We start from the raw sequence: 14,406 nt of genomic DNA, 5'->3' as shown, positions 1-14,406 counted from the left end.
TTTCAGAGGGTTTAGCCAATCAGAACACTTTTCTACCCCTAAATTGTTGCGCATTATCCAAAAAGTAAGGAGGGAAAAAGTATAAAAAGAGAGGGATTTGGAAGAGGGGGTGGTATTGTTATTCTCGCTGTCAGAGGCTGTTGGTGTTGAGAGTCGATTTGCAGGATTATTGGTTTGGTTGGTGTGATAGCCTGGTCCCTTGGCTAAATCGTGGGGACTGCATCGTGCTGAAGGAGATTTCCTGGATTTACCTGGGTTTCTTTGGTTATAAGAGGACGATTCCATCTGAAGGGATTTTGATTATTGCTGTGGGTTGACGGGTTCTTCTGGAGGTGGTCGCCAATATTCAAATTTAGGTAAATATAAATGTTATGTCAATTTATGTTCAAGATCAAAGATTGGAAATCGCTCTATAGAAACAAGATTTGAACTGTAATCCTGAATATGCCAACACAGAGTGAACTAATTTAGATAAATTAAACTGTGAATAATAAGAAATGAGTTTGTGATTTCTTTATTAGGTGTTGAGAGTTAACAGAAAGGTTCCGAAGCTTTAATGTGTTTTAGCTGGTTCTAAAATCACCATCAACCAGTCCAACTAATTGGTCCATCGACCAAGTGGTGGAGTGCCTTGATGTTAAAGTTAGGATTCTATAGGTACAGATGTATATAATGTAAAGGAATTTCTCCCGATAGGTAACAAGGTACCTCCCACATGTCCAGCGCTTCTTTTTCTCCTGTGTGCAGATTCGAGTGAGACGTATGAGTGTTGGTGTTATGGGCCCCACCAATGATTGAATGTATGAATGAGTTAGTGTGGTGACAAGTCTGTGACATAGGGGGAATATGTAAATTTGCCCTTTTCCGCTGGAGCAGTTTTCTGGTAGTAGATTGATGGTTTTATTGCATTGATTTGGTGACTATTGATTATTGATTTATGTTCTAACATTCTATGTTGAGTCGTGTTGCGTTTTATGTTGTCAATTGGTTTGAAGACTTCCGGGACGTAGGAAGTTGGTTGCCCTGTATGTAGACAGGGAAATGTGTGGCAAGTGAAGTCGCACAGTGTTTTGTCTGGTTTCCCTGTATGTACACGGGGAAATGTGTGGCAAGTGAAGTCGCACAATGCATTGTCTGGTTTCGAGTTGGTAACATCGTTGTGTGTTATCGGTAGGGACATTTCTGTGTGAACGTGCGTGAGTGAAATAGCAACAGGTTCTCTTGTGAAACTCTGGCCTTAATTCTCAGGAGCAGTGTAGTCTCCACATGTGTTTTATCCCCAGAGAAACGGTTAGCCTTTTTGCTTGTTAGAAGGGTAAGGTAGAGCAGTGTTTCCCAAACTGTGGTCCGCGGACCCCCAGGGGTCCGTGACACATTCCCAGGGGGTCCGCAGGCAGCAGTTTTAAAAGCACTGCAAAGTTCCTCATATAATTAGCAGTTTTCAAGCAACAATAAAAGTGTCAAGACAAGACCAGTGATTAATGTACCTACTGGAGAGAGATGAGCATTTTGTCCTGTGGCAGCTTTGAGTTATCTAATGTAGCACAGAGGGTTAATATGCCTATTGCAAAGAACGTGTACCATGCATTTTAAATAACAGTATTTTATGTGCATAGGCGAGTGGGTTACTGCTTTTGTCACAAAGATTATTTTGTCACTGTGCAGTACATAAGTGACAACCGTAATCTATCACAGTGACCTATACACTGTCATCAAATAGCTGCTTGCAAACTGCATGGTACAAGTTAGTAACTTATGTTTTTCCCTGTTTTTCATTATCCCAATACTGCTAAAAAGGTTTATTAGGGTGGAAATACATTTTTATTGTTAAAGTCAATGCTAACCACTGTGATATGTTCTGAATCCCGAATTTTTTGTGCTTCTCCAGACCAAGCACTCTTTATAAATGCGTACCAGTATAAATGACATGTGAATCCTACACCTTGTAGTCCCCTTTGCCTTATGTAACATTTTCTATACAATTATTTACACGTATGATTAATTGTCTCTGTTCTGTTTGATGTAAAGTGCTCTGGCATCCTACAATGGTATGAGAGATGCTATAAAACAAATTAAATACATGTGACAGAGAGGCTATGGAGAGATGAGAGGCACTGTTGGAGGGTGATAAGGGAATCATTGAAGAACCCCAACAAAGATTGTCGTATCCTGGTGCATAGTAAGGTCTTCCTTTACTAATCAATAGAAGCTAATACAATTCAATAAATAATAATAAATCTGTTGTAGACTGCATCATTGTTTCCTACATTTCTTGGGGGTAGAGCCTTCCAAAGCCCCCTTTGTAGTGGTCAGGCTTACTCACTGCACTTGGTGTGCACCGTATGGGGACTGGTCTGCTTTGAGTTTCCAGTCTGGCCCTGGCAGGAGTAGGAGCCTCATACTGCGAAATAAAACCAACCATTTAAAAGTTAGTCACAGAGATGCCGCACCAACCTTCCCATTAAATGTTTTTGTTTTTTTGCAAATTCTTTCAATATAAAATACTAAGGGGGATATTTACAAAAGAAGTGGCGGAGCGTGTCATTAGCCTCCGTGGATTAACGACACGCTCCACCACTTCAGAAATGCAGGGCTGCACCATATTTACAAGAATATGGTGCAGACCTACATTTCGCCCTGTGCTGGTGCTACACTTCGCAGTGTAGCGCCAACACAGGCACCGTTGCACCACAGTGCAAGGGTGTCTGGTGCAGGGTAAGATTGTTTATGTACAGGAAGGTCCCCCTTCCTGCACATAAACAATCTTGAAATGCTGTTTTGTCACTTCTATGTGTGCTGTTAGTGCAGCACACATGGAAGTTACAAAACACAATTTTTTTTAAAAGATTTTTTATGTGCAGGAAGGGTCACCTTCCTGAACATAAACAATCCAAGGCGTTTTGCTTTTTCCATGTGTGCTGCACAATGCAGCACACATGGAAAAAGCAAAAACGAGGAGTAATAAAGCATTTCTCATCGATTCGCCAAGTTAAGACCTGGTTTTCCCTGGTCTTAATTTCGGCGCTGCCTCATGTTTCCCCTCCCTTGTAAATAATGGGCAGCATCAAAATCAATGGGTTTTGCGGTGGAACGCCCACTGCAAAACCCACTACCCACCCCTTTCACGCTAAGCATTGCGCGAAAGGGGGCCTTATTTACAAGGCAGCGTTAAGCCAAGTTGAGTGGCTTACCGCTGCCTTGTAAATAAGGCAAAGCCCCTTTCGACACGCGAATGTCGCGAAAAGTGACGTTTCCATGGCGATTGGGGGCTTGTAAATATGCCCCTAAAATCCTTAGTAATTAGAGTATTTGTTTTCTGTACACACGTGTGTTTATTTTTTTCGAATTACTGTTTTAACGTTTGAAATTTAAATCATACTAATTGCTTGGGGGTCCCCGGCTTCCAGTGGTGACTCAATGGGGTCCTCAGGAGTCAAAAGTTTGGGAACCACTGAGGTAGAGGGAAGTGCTACTTTATCGGGGAAACAAAATAATTCTGTGGTAGGGTAGAGGTAAGCGCTGCCTACTGGAAATACAGAATTCTTGTGTAAATGAACAAAACTATCTCTTTGGTTTAGCGAAACAGGCAATGGCGGTGTTTTTATGTTGTTACTAACAGATTTTGATTAAAGAAAACGTAAGAAAAGTTTGCCGATAAAATTTGTAAAGGAGGGGTCAGCAGAAGCAGGAGTAACGAGAACCGCTGATGTCAGGAAGACCGCGCTGGGATTGGCCAGCCGTAGAGAGACAAAGCTTTTATGGATTGGTGCGTTGGGGTGAGCCGCGCTAGGAGTGGAGAATTGCCAGTGTGATGTAGACGCCCCGGATTGGTGCATTAGTGTGAGTCGCGCTGGGATTGGAGAACTTCAGGAGTGACTTAGACGCACAGGATTGGTGCTTTAGTGTGAGTCGCGCTGGGATTGGAGAACATATAGAATTGTCGCAAGGGAAGTGATTTGAAAAGTCTAGTGATACAGAACTAGGAAAGACAAAATGATGTACTACGATCCACCTGAGAAAGAGAAAAAATCATGGTTTTGGGAAATTAAAAGCCTATTTAAAAGGGATAAGCCGATTGTGACTAGGGAAGAACAGATACTTCCTCCACCGAAATCGCCTGCATCTTTTATGGTAGCGAAATATGGGTACCATACATTTATTTGGCAAGAGAATTGGGCCAAGTATACAAAAGAGGATGGAGTTCTAGCGTTTCCAGAAAGTGGTTCGTTTAGTTTGGCTGTATTAAGAAACTTAAGAGAAAGAATGATGAGGTTAGAACCGAGACCTAGACCTACTGAGTTCGAGGCTTTGACGGAGTGGGAAGAAGAAATGTATGAAAGAGAATGACATCAGAGTGGAAGAAGGTATAATTACATGTTTGGTAGACATTGTGGTCAGAAAAGTCATGAGGATCGAATGAGAAGATGGAGGAACGGAAAGAGACAAGTAGCAGAATGTGTACAGAAAAGAGAAACAATACAGGGTCAGAAGGTTATAAGTATGGTGTGAATGAATCGGAGGATGAAGTGCTAGAGGACATGTTTTATAAAAGTCCTCCCCCGTATCAACCAAATTCTACGTTGCTGATGCCGAGTGCGCCGGTAAAAGAAATCATGTTAAATAAAAATTGTGAGCACACGCCACCTGATTTAGGGAAAAATAATCCATTAAGAGACTCTGAAATGTCACAACCTGTTAGGACTGGAAATAAAAATTCAGTTGAACTAGCTAGAACTACTCTGGAATTAACTGAGAAAATTAGAAAATTAACCAAAAATATGGAAGCAGTAACGGTACCTGTAACTATAGGACCGGTGATGCCTGTCTTTGATAAACAGAAAGATAGTGAGCATTGTTTAACAGTTCCCTACAATAGTAGTAAACGAGTAGAGACAGAAAGAAGTGGAGCTGGAGGAAATGTATGGGGAAAAATGGTAGGAACATCAGGTTTAAGTACTCCTTAAAATCAGACTATAAATCAAAGTCCAGCAAATAAGACGCTGATGACAACAGAATCGGCACCCGAAACCCCAGAGAGAAATGCAGAGAGAATAAGAAGTGAAACAATCCCTGTAGGTCCCACTTCTGAAGAATGAAGTGATTGGTTAAGGAGTTTACAGCGGAAAGATACAGAACCTCAACCTTTAGATGTGGCAAAATTAAAAGTAACCTTGGAAGAATTAATAGTAGGGACTATTCCAACTGAAAAATTAAAAGCATATCAGAACGAGGAGCTAATGTTTCTCTGCAAAAGTATAACTTGGAGAGCGAGGAGTTTGCATGAGAAACTTGAAGAGACAGCGAGTGAAATGGGTATTGACTTTGAGAAAATAAGGTCATTACAGAAGCCATATAGAGTAGATTTTTCTGAGAAAGATATTGAAAATCTGAATACTGCAGGGAGATTGACTCAAATTAAAGAACTGATTGCCTTATTAAGGAAATGGGGTGATGTAGATAGATGGAAAAGTAGGTGGTTTCGAAAGAGAGAGGGTACGACAGATAAGACTTTTTCAGCATTTCCAGTAAGAGAAAAGGAGCCAGTAGTAACTGAATGTCCCATGAGGGAGATCCCAGAAGGGGGTTATGTACATGTTCCCTGGACTAGGCAGGATATTTTGTCATTTACCAATGATTTCCCGAGGTTAAGAGAAAAACCAGTTGAATGGTACCGACAGGTGGAAAGGTTTGTTAAATTATCGAAAGTGTTGTGGATAGATCTGAATGGTCTAATTGTACCTGCAGATTTATGGGCAGAATGTAAAATTACAATAGGTTGGCCAACTCAAGAGTACCCTAGGAATCCGGGAGCCCCTGATCCGGAGGTAATGAGGAAATATGAACAGGTAATTACTTTTTTGAAAAACAAGGTGCCGCCAATGGAAACCGATTTGGTAACAATTGATAGAACTCACCAAGAGGTTAAAGAATCTGTTCACACCTATTATGAAAGGTTGCTGTTAGCTTTTAAACAATACAGTGGTGATGAGAAATTGAGCGAGAAGTATTTAAGTCATTTTGTATATCGATTTGTTTATGGTTTAAGACCTGAGGCAAGCAAAATGAATAAACAGGATACAGTGGATTGGCAGAATAAAAAGATAGATGAAGTGTTACGACATGCAAAATATTTTAGTGATGAAATCGAAGCAAAGCAACTTTAACTGAAAGAGAAGGCGATGTTGGCACAAGTTAAGGTAGCGGAGAGACAAGAAGCCCAGCTGATTGAACAGGATAATGGCATGGGCCAAGTTAGACAAAAACCTAATATTGGAAAAGGAAAGGGACAAATCAGCTTAGAAGAAGCAAAAAAAAAATGGCCATGTCATAATTGCGGAAAATTAGGGCATTGGAAATCCGAGTGTAAATTGCCTCCGAGTGCTAATGGTGATAATGCATCATTGAATCCACAGGTGCAGAATGAGGTGAGTTGTCATCCGCCGCGACAGCAGCAGGTTGTTACCCAACAGTGTCAGTTGCCAAAGCCACCTTTGCCACAGAGCATAAATCCTCAGAGATACAGTAATGAGACAGGATTCTACACCGAGGAACTGGTAACGAAGCTACCGAGCGCTCGTGCTGTTTCGCAGTATTGGCTGCAGGGCGATGAGAGTGAGTCAGAAGAGAGTTATTGACGGTGCCTAGGAGAGGAAGAGGAGTGCGTACTTGGCACAACTCTAGGGGTAGACCAGACAGGACCCTTTGTGGACGGAAAGGTAAATGACGAAAATATTACTTTCCTAGTGGATACTGGTGCTACTCGTTCAACTGTTAGATCAGCTGACGTTAAAAATCTTCCTCTCTCTGGTGACACAATCCAAGTAGTAGGAGTCTCAAATAGACAGATAAAAACTTATCTTACTGATCCTGTTAAAGTTAAAATAGGGAAATTCACCGACATGCATAGATTTGTCGTGTGTGACACTAGCCCCGTGAATTTGTTAGGGAGACATTTGTTGTGCAAAATGAATTGCACTATTTTCTGTACCCCTGATGGCATAGCTTTCGAAACTCATGATGAATATGTATTCTGTAGGATGACAATGGCAAACTCGGAACCTGAAACTACTGAGGCATTTGTCGTATTTGATCTGGAGGAATTGCCTCAGGAATTGAAGAAGACAGTGAAACCCGAGGTATGGGTTTTCACGGGAGAAGATATGGGATTGATGAAAAGAGTAGATCCTGTTAAAATAACTGTAAAAGAAGGAGTAAGCTACCCGAATATTCCCCAGTATAAATTGACACCAGAAATAATTGCAGGATGGACGCCTGTGATAGACAAGATGATTGAACAGGGAATTTTGAGAGAAATAATGAGTAGTCCATGTAATTCTCCGATCATGGTCTTAAAGAAGCCTAACGGAACCTTCAGGATAGTACAAGATTTGAGGAAAGCGAATAAAATTGTTGTACCCTGCTGTCCCATTGTACCGAATCCTTCGGTAATCCTGTATCAGATTCCCCATGATGCGGAATGGTACACAGTCATCGACCTGTGTCGTGCTTTTTTTTCTATCCCCTTGCACCCCGATAGCCAACAAATGTTCGCGTTCCGGCGAACGTACTTTGGCATGGTGCCGTATCCCACAGGGGTATACAGAAAGTCCATCGATATTTAATCAAATTCTAAAGAAGTCCTTAGAAGATATGAAAATGCCTTAAAGTTCAGTGCTAGTGCAATACATCAATGACCTATTGGTGGCATCGAAGTCACGAGAGGCATGCGTAGTGGACACAGTTGCATTGTTGAATCATTTGGCGGATGGAGGATTTAAGGTATCCCCATCAAAATTACAGTTTTGTAAGAAGGAAGTACAATACTTAGGTCATAAGATTGAGAAAGGCCTGAGAAAGGTGACTGAAGATAGGATCAGGATAATAAAAGGAATGAGAGCACCAATGACTCAGAGAGAAGTGAGAATGTTTCTTGGAATGGTGGGATATTGTCGCCAGTGGATCAGCAACTTTTCACTGATTGCGAAACCTTTGGTACGCTTGACAAAAAGCGATGTGAACCCTTGAGCTGAATAAAGAGGAGATGAAGGCTTTTAGACAATTGAGAGACAGCTTGTGTGAAGCACTAGCTCTTGGAATGCCTGATTACGAAAAGGAATTTGAGCTTTATTGCAGTGAGAGAGATGGATGTGCACTCTCTGTGTTAGCACAGAGGCATGGAAAATTGAGACGACCAGTTGCATACTTTTCAGCTGTACTAGATCCTGTAGCTGTAGCTTTGCCTGGTTGTTTGAAAGCAGTGGCTGCTACCTGCAAGAGTCTGGAGCAGAGTGAATGAATTGTGATGGGATATCCTGTGAGAGTGTTTGTTCCCCATGATGTTGCAATCCTTTATGACGCATAGTCGTCTAACTAAAGATGAGAAGGTCATTCTGGGTAATACAAATGTGAGCCTTGTAAGGTGTCTTAATGTAAATCCATCAACATTGCTGCCTGATGCCGTGAATGTGGAAGTCAAGGATGACGTGGATCATGATTGTTTGGAAGTGCTTGATTTTTGCACTAAGCCGCGTCCGGACATAAAAGATGTGACTCTGAAAGAAAGTGACTATGTGATGTTTGTGGATGGGTCATGCCTGAGAACTGAAGAGGGAATTCTGAGTGCTGCATATGCAGTATGTACTGTAGTGGCTGTGTTGGAAGCATCTTGTCTGAAAGGAGTAAAATCAGCTCAGGTTGCTGAATTGTTTGCATTGACCCGAGCATGCAAGTTGGGAAAGAATCTGCGAGTCACTGTGATTACTGATAGTCAGTATGGGTTTGGAGTGGTGCATGATTTTGGTCAGATTTGGTCTCAAAGAGGGTTCTTGACGTCAAGTTGAACTCCGATCAGGAATGCTGAAGTGGTTGGAAAATTGCTTGAGGCGATACAGCTGCCTAAGCAAATTGCAATTGTAAAATGCGCAGCCCACTCAAAGGGTACAGACTATGCGTCTGTGGGCAACAAATTTGCGAATGACATTGCGCAGTATTGTGCGCGAAACGAAAACTCCTTAAATCGGAATCGGGAAAAGGAAATGAACTCATGTCCCTTGCTTTTTACTAACATTGTGAGTACCTGGGATGAAGTGAGGCAGCTACAGGAAGAGGCAGGAGAGGAAGAAAAGAAACAGTGGATAAAGTCAGGATGTGCACCACGCGAGGTAGACAAGGTTTGGATTTATCGTGATGGAAGACCAGTAATGCCTGTTAGCATGATCTCTACCATGGCACGAATGTACCATGGACAGGCACATATAGGTAGGGATGCCATGATTAGACTTTTCAAACAGACCTGGTATAACACCAAGTTCCGGCTTGTAGCAGAGAGCCTTTGTCAGAGATACCTTATATGTCAGCAATATAATCCAGGAAGGAAAACAGTGGTGAGTTTGGTAACTATAGGGCGGGAGGGAGGTCCTTTCACCAGAATACAGATTGAGTTCATTGAAATGCCCCCATATAATTGGCTAAGATATGTTCTAGTAGTTGTCTGCTTGTTTTCACGTTGGGTGGAAGCTTACCCGACTAGAAGGAGTGATAGAGTCACTGTAGCGAAACTCCTATTGAGAGAGTTCATTCCTAGATTTGGTTTCCCAGTAACGATTGAATCAGATAGAGGAAAGCATTTTCAGAACGAGATTATAAAATTGATTTGTGAAGCATTGAATATACAACAGAAACTACATTGTGCCTATCGTCCAGAGGCTACTGGAGTAGTGGAACAAATGAATGGCACCATTAAAAACAGATTGGGAAAAATGTGTTTGGCCACAGGTTTAAAATGGCCAGATGTCTTGCCTCTGGTGCTCATGACTATTAGGTCGATTCCTGATAGGAACACTGGCCTGAGCCCCCATGAAATTATTATGGGTAGAGCGATGAGACATGTTTTCATTCCTGTCAACAAACTACTGCCTATATCTGATGACTTTGTTTTGGATTATTGCAAGGGGTTGGCTGATTCTGTTCATTCTGTGTTTCATCAAGTTGGACCGGATGCAACCACCCTTGAAAAGAAGCCAGCTCATGATTTGAGTCCTGGAGACTGGGTGTGAATCAAAGTACATAGAAGGAGAAATTGTCTGATCCCACGCTGGGGGAAACCATGTCAAGTGATTCTGACAAGGACGACTGCTGTGAAGTGTGCCAAGGTAGAGAATTGGATTCATGCTAGTCATACTCTTCGAATCCCTGGTCCTATAAATCGATCTGAGGAAGAGTATTTGGAAGAGTATGATACCAGTTTTGAGTCAGAATCGGAGGAAGCAAGAACAAGACAAACTCCAAGAGCGGGAGAAGCGGAGTTGAGCCAAGTTGCGGAGCCAGAGAACATACCACTGAGGAGATGACTGGAAATTTCTGACACTAGCTCCGAATCAGAGACTGAACAGGTGGGAATACAAGAAAGGATAAAAGAGAATATTGAAGAAACTAAGCAAGAAATTCTTGACAAAGATGCACCAAGTGCAAACACGAGAGAAATTCCACCTGAAATCATAGAAATAGAAGGTGAGGAATTAGATACAGAGAGTGAGGGTAAGATTATTGCGGAAGACCCCCGAGGAGGTGGAGGGACAACACACATCCAGGTAGAAGAAGGGACAGTCAGTCAGCAGGAAGATTGCGTGGAAGAAACACGAGGAGGGAAGAATGTAGATAGTGAACCTGAGGTCCTGAGGATAAAATCTAAAGAAAGTAAAAATCAAACCGATACAGAATCTGAAGAAAGTGAAGGAGAAGGCCAAGGAGGACGAATTTTGAGAAAAAGAGCTTGGAAAACAGAGCGAGGTGAGAAGGGGAACAGGTTGAAAAGACCATCAAAAGAGGAGATTTGGCCTAATACAATTAGAAGATTAAGATACCGACTAACGAGAGTAAGATCTCCTAACACTGAACAAGTGAATGAAGTGTCTAGTCAAGAAAAATCAGAAGACACTGATCAGACACACTTGAAAAGAGAGAACAGAATAAAGAAACCCAACCAGAAGTAAAAGTCACCAGAGTGGACGTACGTGGCACTTCCTGATATACAAGAGGAAGTAGACAGCCAAGGAAGTCTAGGAGTGACTGTACCGGAAGTGGTTGAAGAAGAAGATTCGGAAATTCTGGGAGTTATCTTATCTGATATTAGAGAACAGACGGATGATCAGGAAGTTCGGAACCAAGATTGTGAAAAGGGAGACAAAGACGATCCATGCACGGATTGAAGTGACAAAGAAAGACGCTGAGAATGTAAAACACTGGACAAGACAAGTAACTGAAAGAACCAAGTAGGCCCCAAAGCCTTAGGTTTAGACAAAATTAAGTTGTGAATGAAAAGAGGCTAATTCCAAAAGACACTGATCATTTCCGAAATGGCAAACACAGAAGGTAGAAAACCTACATGTGGGTTTCTCCGAAGATGGTGCAAAGTGTGTTGTTGTTGTACAGGATTACTAATGCTTCTACGGATTATATTAGCAATAACGATTTCATTTAAGGTGACGTTTGAAAGGGTAGAAAACCACACCGAGAACAGGACTAATAGAGAAGAGGTTTATGATACTCATGCTACTAAACTGATAGATAGAACAGATTTCCACAAGGATAGGTCTATAAATGATTTTTCTAATAATGTTTTTTCAAAGTTGCTGTACGAATATGTAAAGACTATGGAAGTTAGAGATTGTTATGTTTGTATGCAGTTACCTGAATCAGTGTCAGAAGGTGTCACCTATCATCACCTTCCTTTGACATATGGGATAACTTGTAGTGTATTGGGAAACTTGTTTTATAGAACAGGGAAATTAGAGTGTTACTATACTGATGTAGATAATGTATTCTCAAAGATACCTGGAGTCCCTGAACTAAATGAGATGATTCCTGGTAGAATTTTTCTTAGAAACTAGAGAATTAACGTTAGAAGAAGTGTTTCAGAATAATCTTACTTGTAGTTTGAGAAAAGAAGAAAAACATGTTGTGAATATGGTAGAAGAAAGGAGGATTAAGATGCAAAGAAAGGTATCTGGGGAAAGGATGGAAACAACATTTTGGGATGCTGAAAAGGAAAACCATTTGAAGGGAGAAACAAATCCTGCAATGGCTCTGGATTGGCCTCAGAGAGGGAAATTGTGCATTAGTAGGGATAACACTGTTTATGATAATTATTTTGTAGGTGCAAGTGAATGCCATTATGTACATAAAATAACGGGAGGATAGGGATTCAAAGGAGGAAATGATCCGGTATTCCCTGGAATATATTATATCTGAGGGAACAGGGCTTATTATAGTTTACCGGACCATTGGTATGGTACATGCTATCTAGGCTTGGTCTTCCCAAAAATATTTAATGTGGGAAGGGGAGAGGACGGTTTGCACGAAATAGATAGACAACTAACACGTAGAAGGAGGGAAAGTTGGTCAGAAATTGTAGGGAATATTTTTGGAGCACTGATACCAGCCGTTGGAATATCTCTGAATGCTCATAAAATTGGAAAATTGTCTACAGTTGTGGATCGCTTATCGACAAGCACAGCTGGAGGGTTCTTGATGGTAAATACCGAAATGGTTGCCATGAGAGCCATGATTATGCAAAATCGACTTGCCCTTGATATTATATTAGCCAAAGAGGGAGGAGTCTGTGGAATGCTGAAGGTACAACATTGCTGTACGTACATTCCTGACGAGAGCCAAAATTCAAAGAAATACATTAAGAATATAACTGATTTGCATGAAGAAATTGTTCCATTGGAGGTTGAAAGTGTTTGGGAGAAGCTTGGTAAAGGTTTTTCTACAATTAAGGGTTTATTATCAAAATTAGGTAGTTCATCTGTAGGTAAAATACCAGTGACTTGTGTGGTAATACTGATACTGATCTTAAGGTTAGGGTGTGTATGTATAAAAAGAAGAAAATTACAAAATAAAATAAAAAGAGAAATTGTGAAATGAAAGGAGAAGGAAATAAGAGAAAGGGAAGTAGGAGATATAGAAATAGAAGAATGGAAAGAGAACATGTACAAGAAAACAGGAGAAGATGAGATGGGAGAAACTATGATGTAATATAACAAAATGTAAGGGAACTGAGTAATCATTTCCGCAATATTTTTTTTTACATTTATTGGGATTTGTGGTGATGTTAAAAATCACCAAAGGGGGGATTGATTGAGCAGGTAAAGCAAACTTTTGTATACCTCCTCTATTTTGCATGAAATATTAATTACGTAATCATTCTAAATATTAACTTGTACTAATTGTGTGGAGTTGTATAATTAACCAACAAAGCGCACCTTAATAAACACGAGATACACGTGGGATTAAAATGCTAATTGCATGGCAACTAATTAAATGATTAACTGTGGTACGCAAACTAACTTTAGGATGTGTTAAAATAGAGAATTGCATGATTCATGTTGCTTTTGTGATGGTTTGTGCTTCCAGTGCTGCAGAATGGTGAGTATTATTGCTTTGAATGTTGCTACAAGCTAGAAAAATACTAACATATATCGGGATTAGTGCGCGTTAAACATTAGAATCCTCATTTCTATATATTAATTACCGTTATGTTTGTTTTTGCTTAAGTTTGCATTCGGGCCTACTAGGCCGTAGTACTTAAAATGGAGTTCGTAAGTGGCCACCATCATGTGAGCGCGATGTCGACTGCGCAGACTCGAATGGCTCTGAAGATCTCCAAGCGTCCTCCAACGAGAACCAAGATGTTCCTTGTCAAGGATAGGAACATGGAGGACTGCCAAGATAAGGACTAATGTGAATGACCGATGGACAATGAGAGACCTGAACAAGAAAGCTTACATGTTGTTACTTCGGAACTTTTGCCTGTGAAACTACCAAAAAGAATACAATTGAGAAATGTCATGCCCGGTCTCATGGGAAACAGGCAAACATGGGAATATTGAAGAGACTTGCAATTTTCAGAGGGTTTAGCCAATCAGAACACTTTTCTACCCCTAAATAGTTGCGCATTATCCAAAAAGTAAGGAGGGAAAAAGTATAAAAAGAGAGGGATTTGGAAGAGGGGGTGGTATTGTTATTCTCGCTGTCGGAGGCTGTTGGTGTTGAGAGTCGATTTGCGGGATTATTGGTTCGGTTGGTGCGATCGCCTGGTCCCTTGGCTAAATCGTGGGGACTGCATCGTGCTGAAGGAGATTTCCTGGATTTACCTGGGTTTCTTTGGTTATAAGAGGACGATTCCATCTGAAGGGATTTTGATTATTGCTGTGGGTTGACGGGTTCTTCTGGAGGTGGTCGCCAATATTCAAATTTAGGTAAATATAAATGTTATGTCAATTTATGTTCAAGATCAAAGATTGGAAATCGCTCTATAGAAACAAGATTTGAACTGTAATCCTGAATATGCCAACACAGAGTGAACTAATTTAGATAAACTATACTTTGATTAATAAGAAATGA

The sequence above is a fragment of the Triturus cristatus genome, chromosome 4_1, assembly GCF_964204655.1.
Source record: "Triturus cristatus chromosome 4_1, aTriCri1.1, whole genome shotgun sequence".
NCBI classification, from domain to species: domain Eukaryota; kingdom Metazoa; phylum Chordata; class Amphibia; order Caudata; family Salamandridae; genus Triturus; species Triturus cristatus.
The sequence above is the reverse complement of the archived record's forward strand: the minus strand, read 5'-3'. Positions refer to the sequence as shown.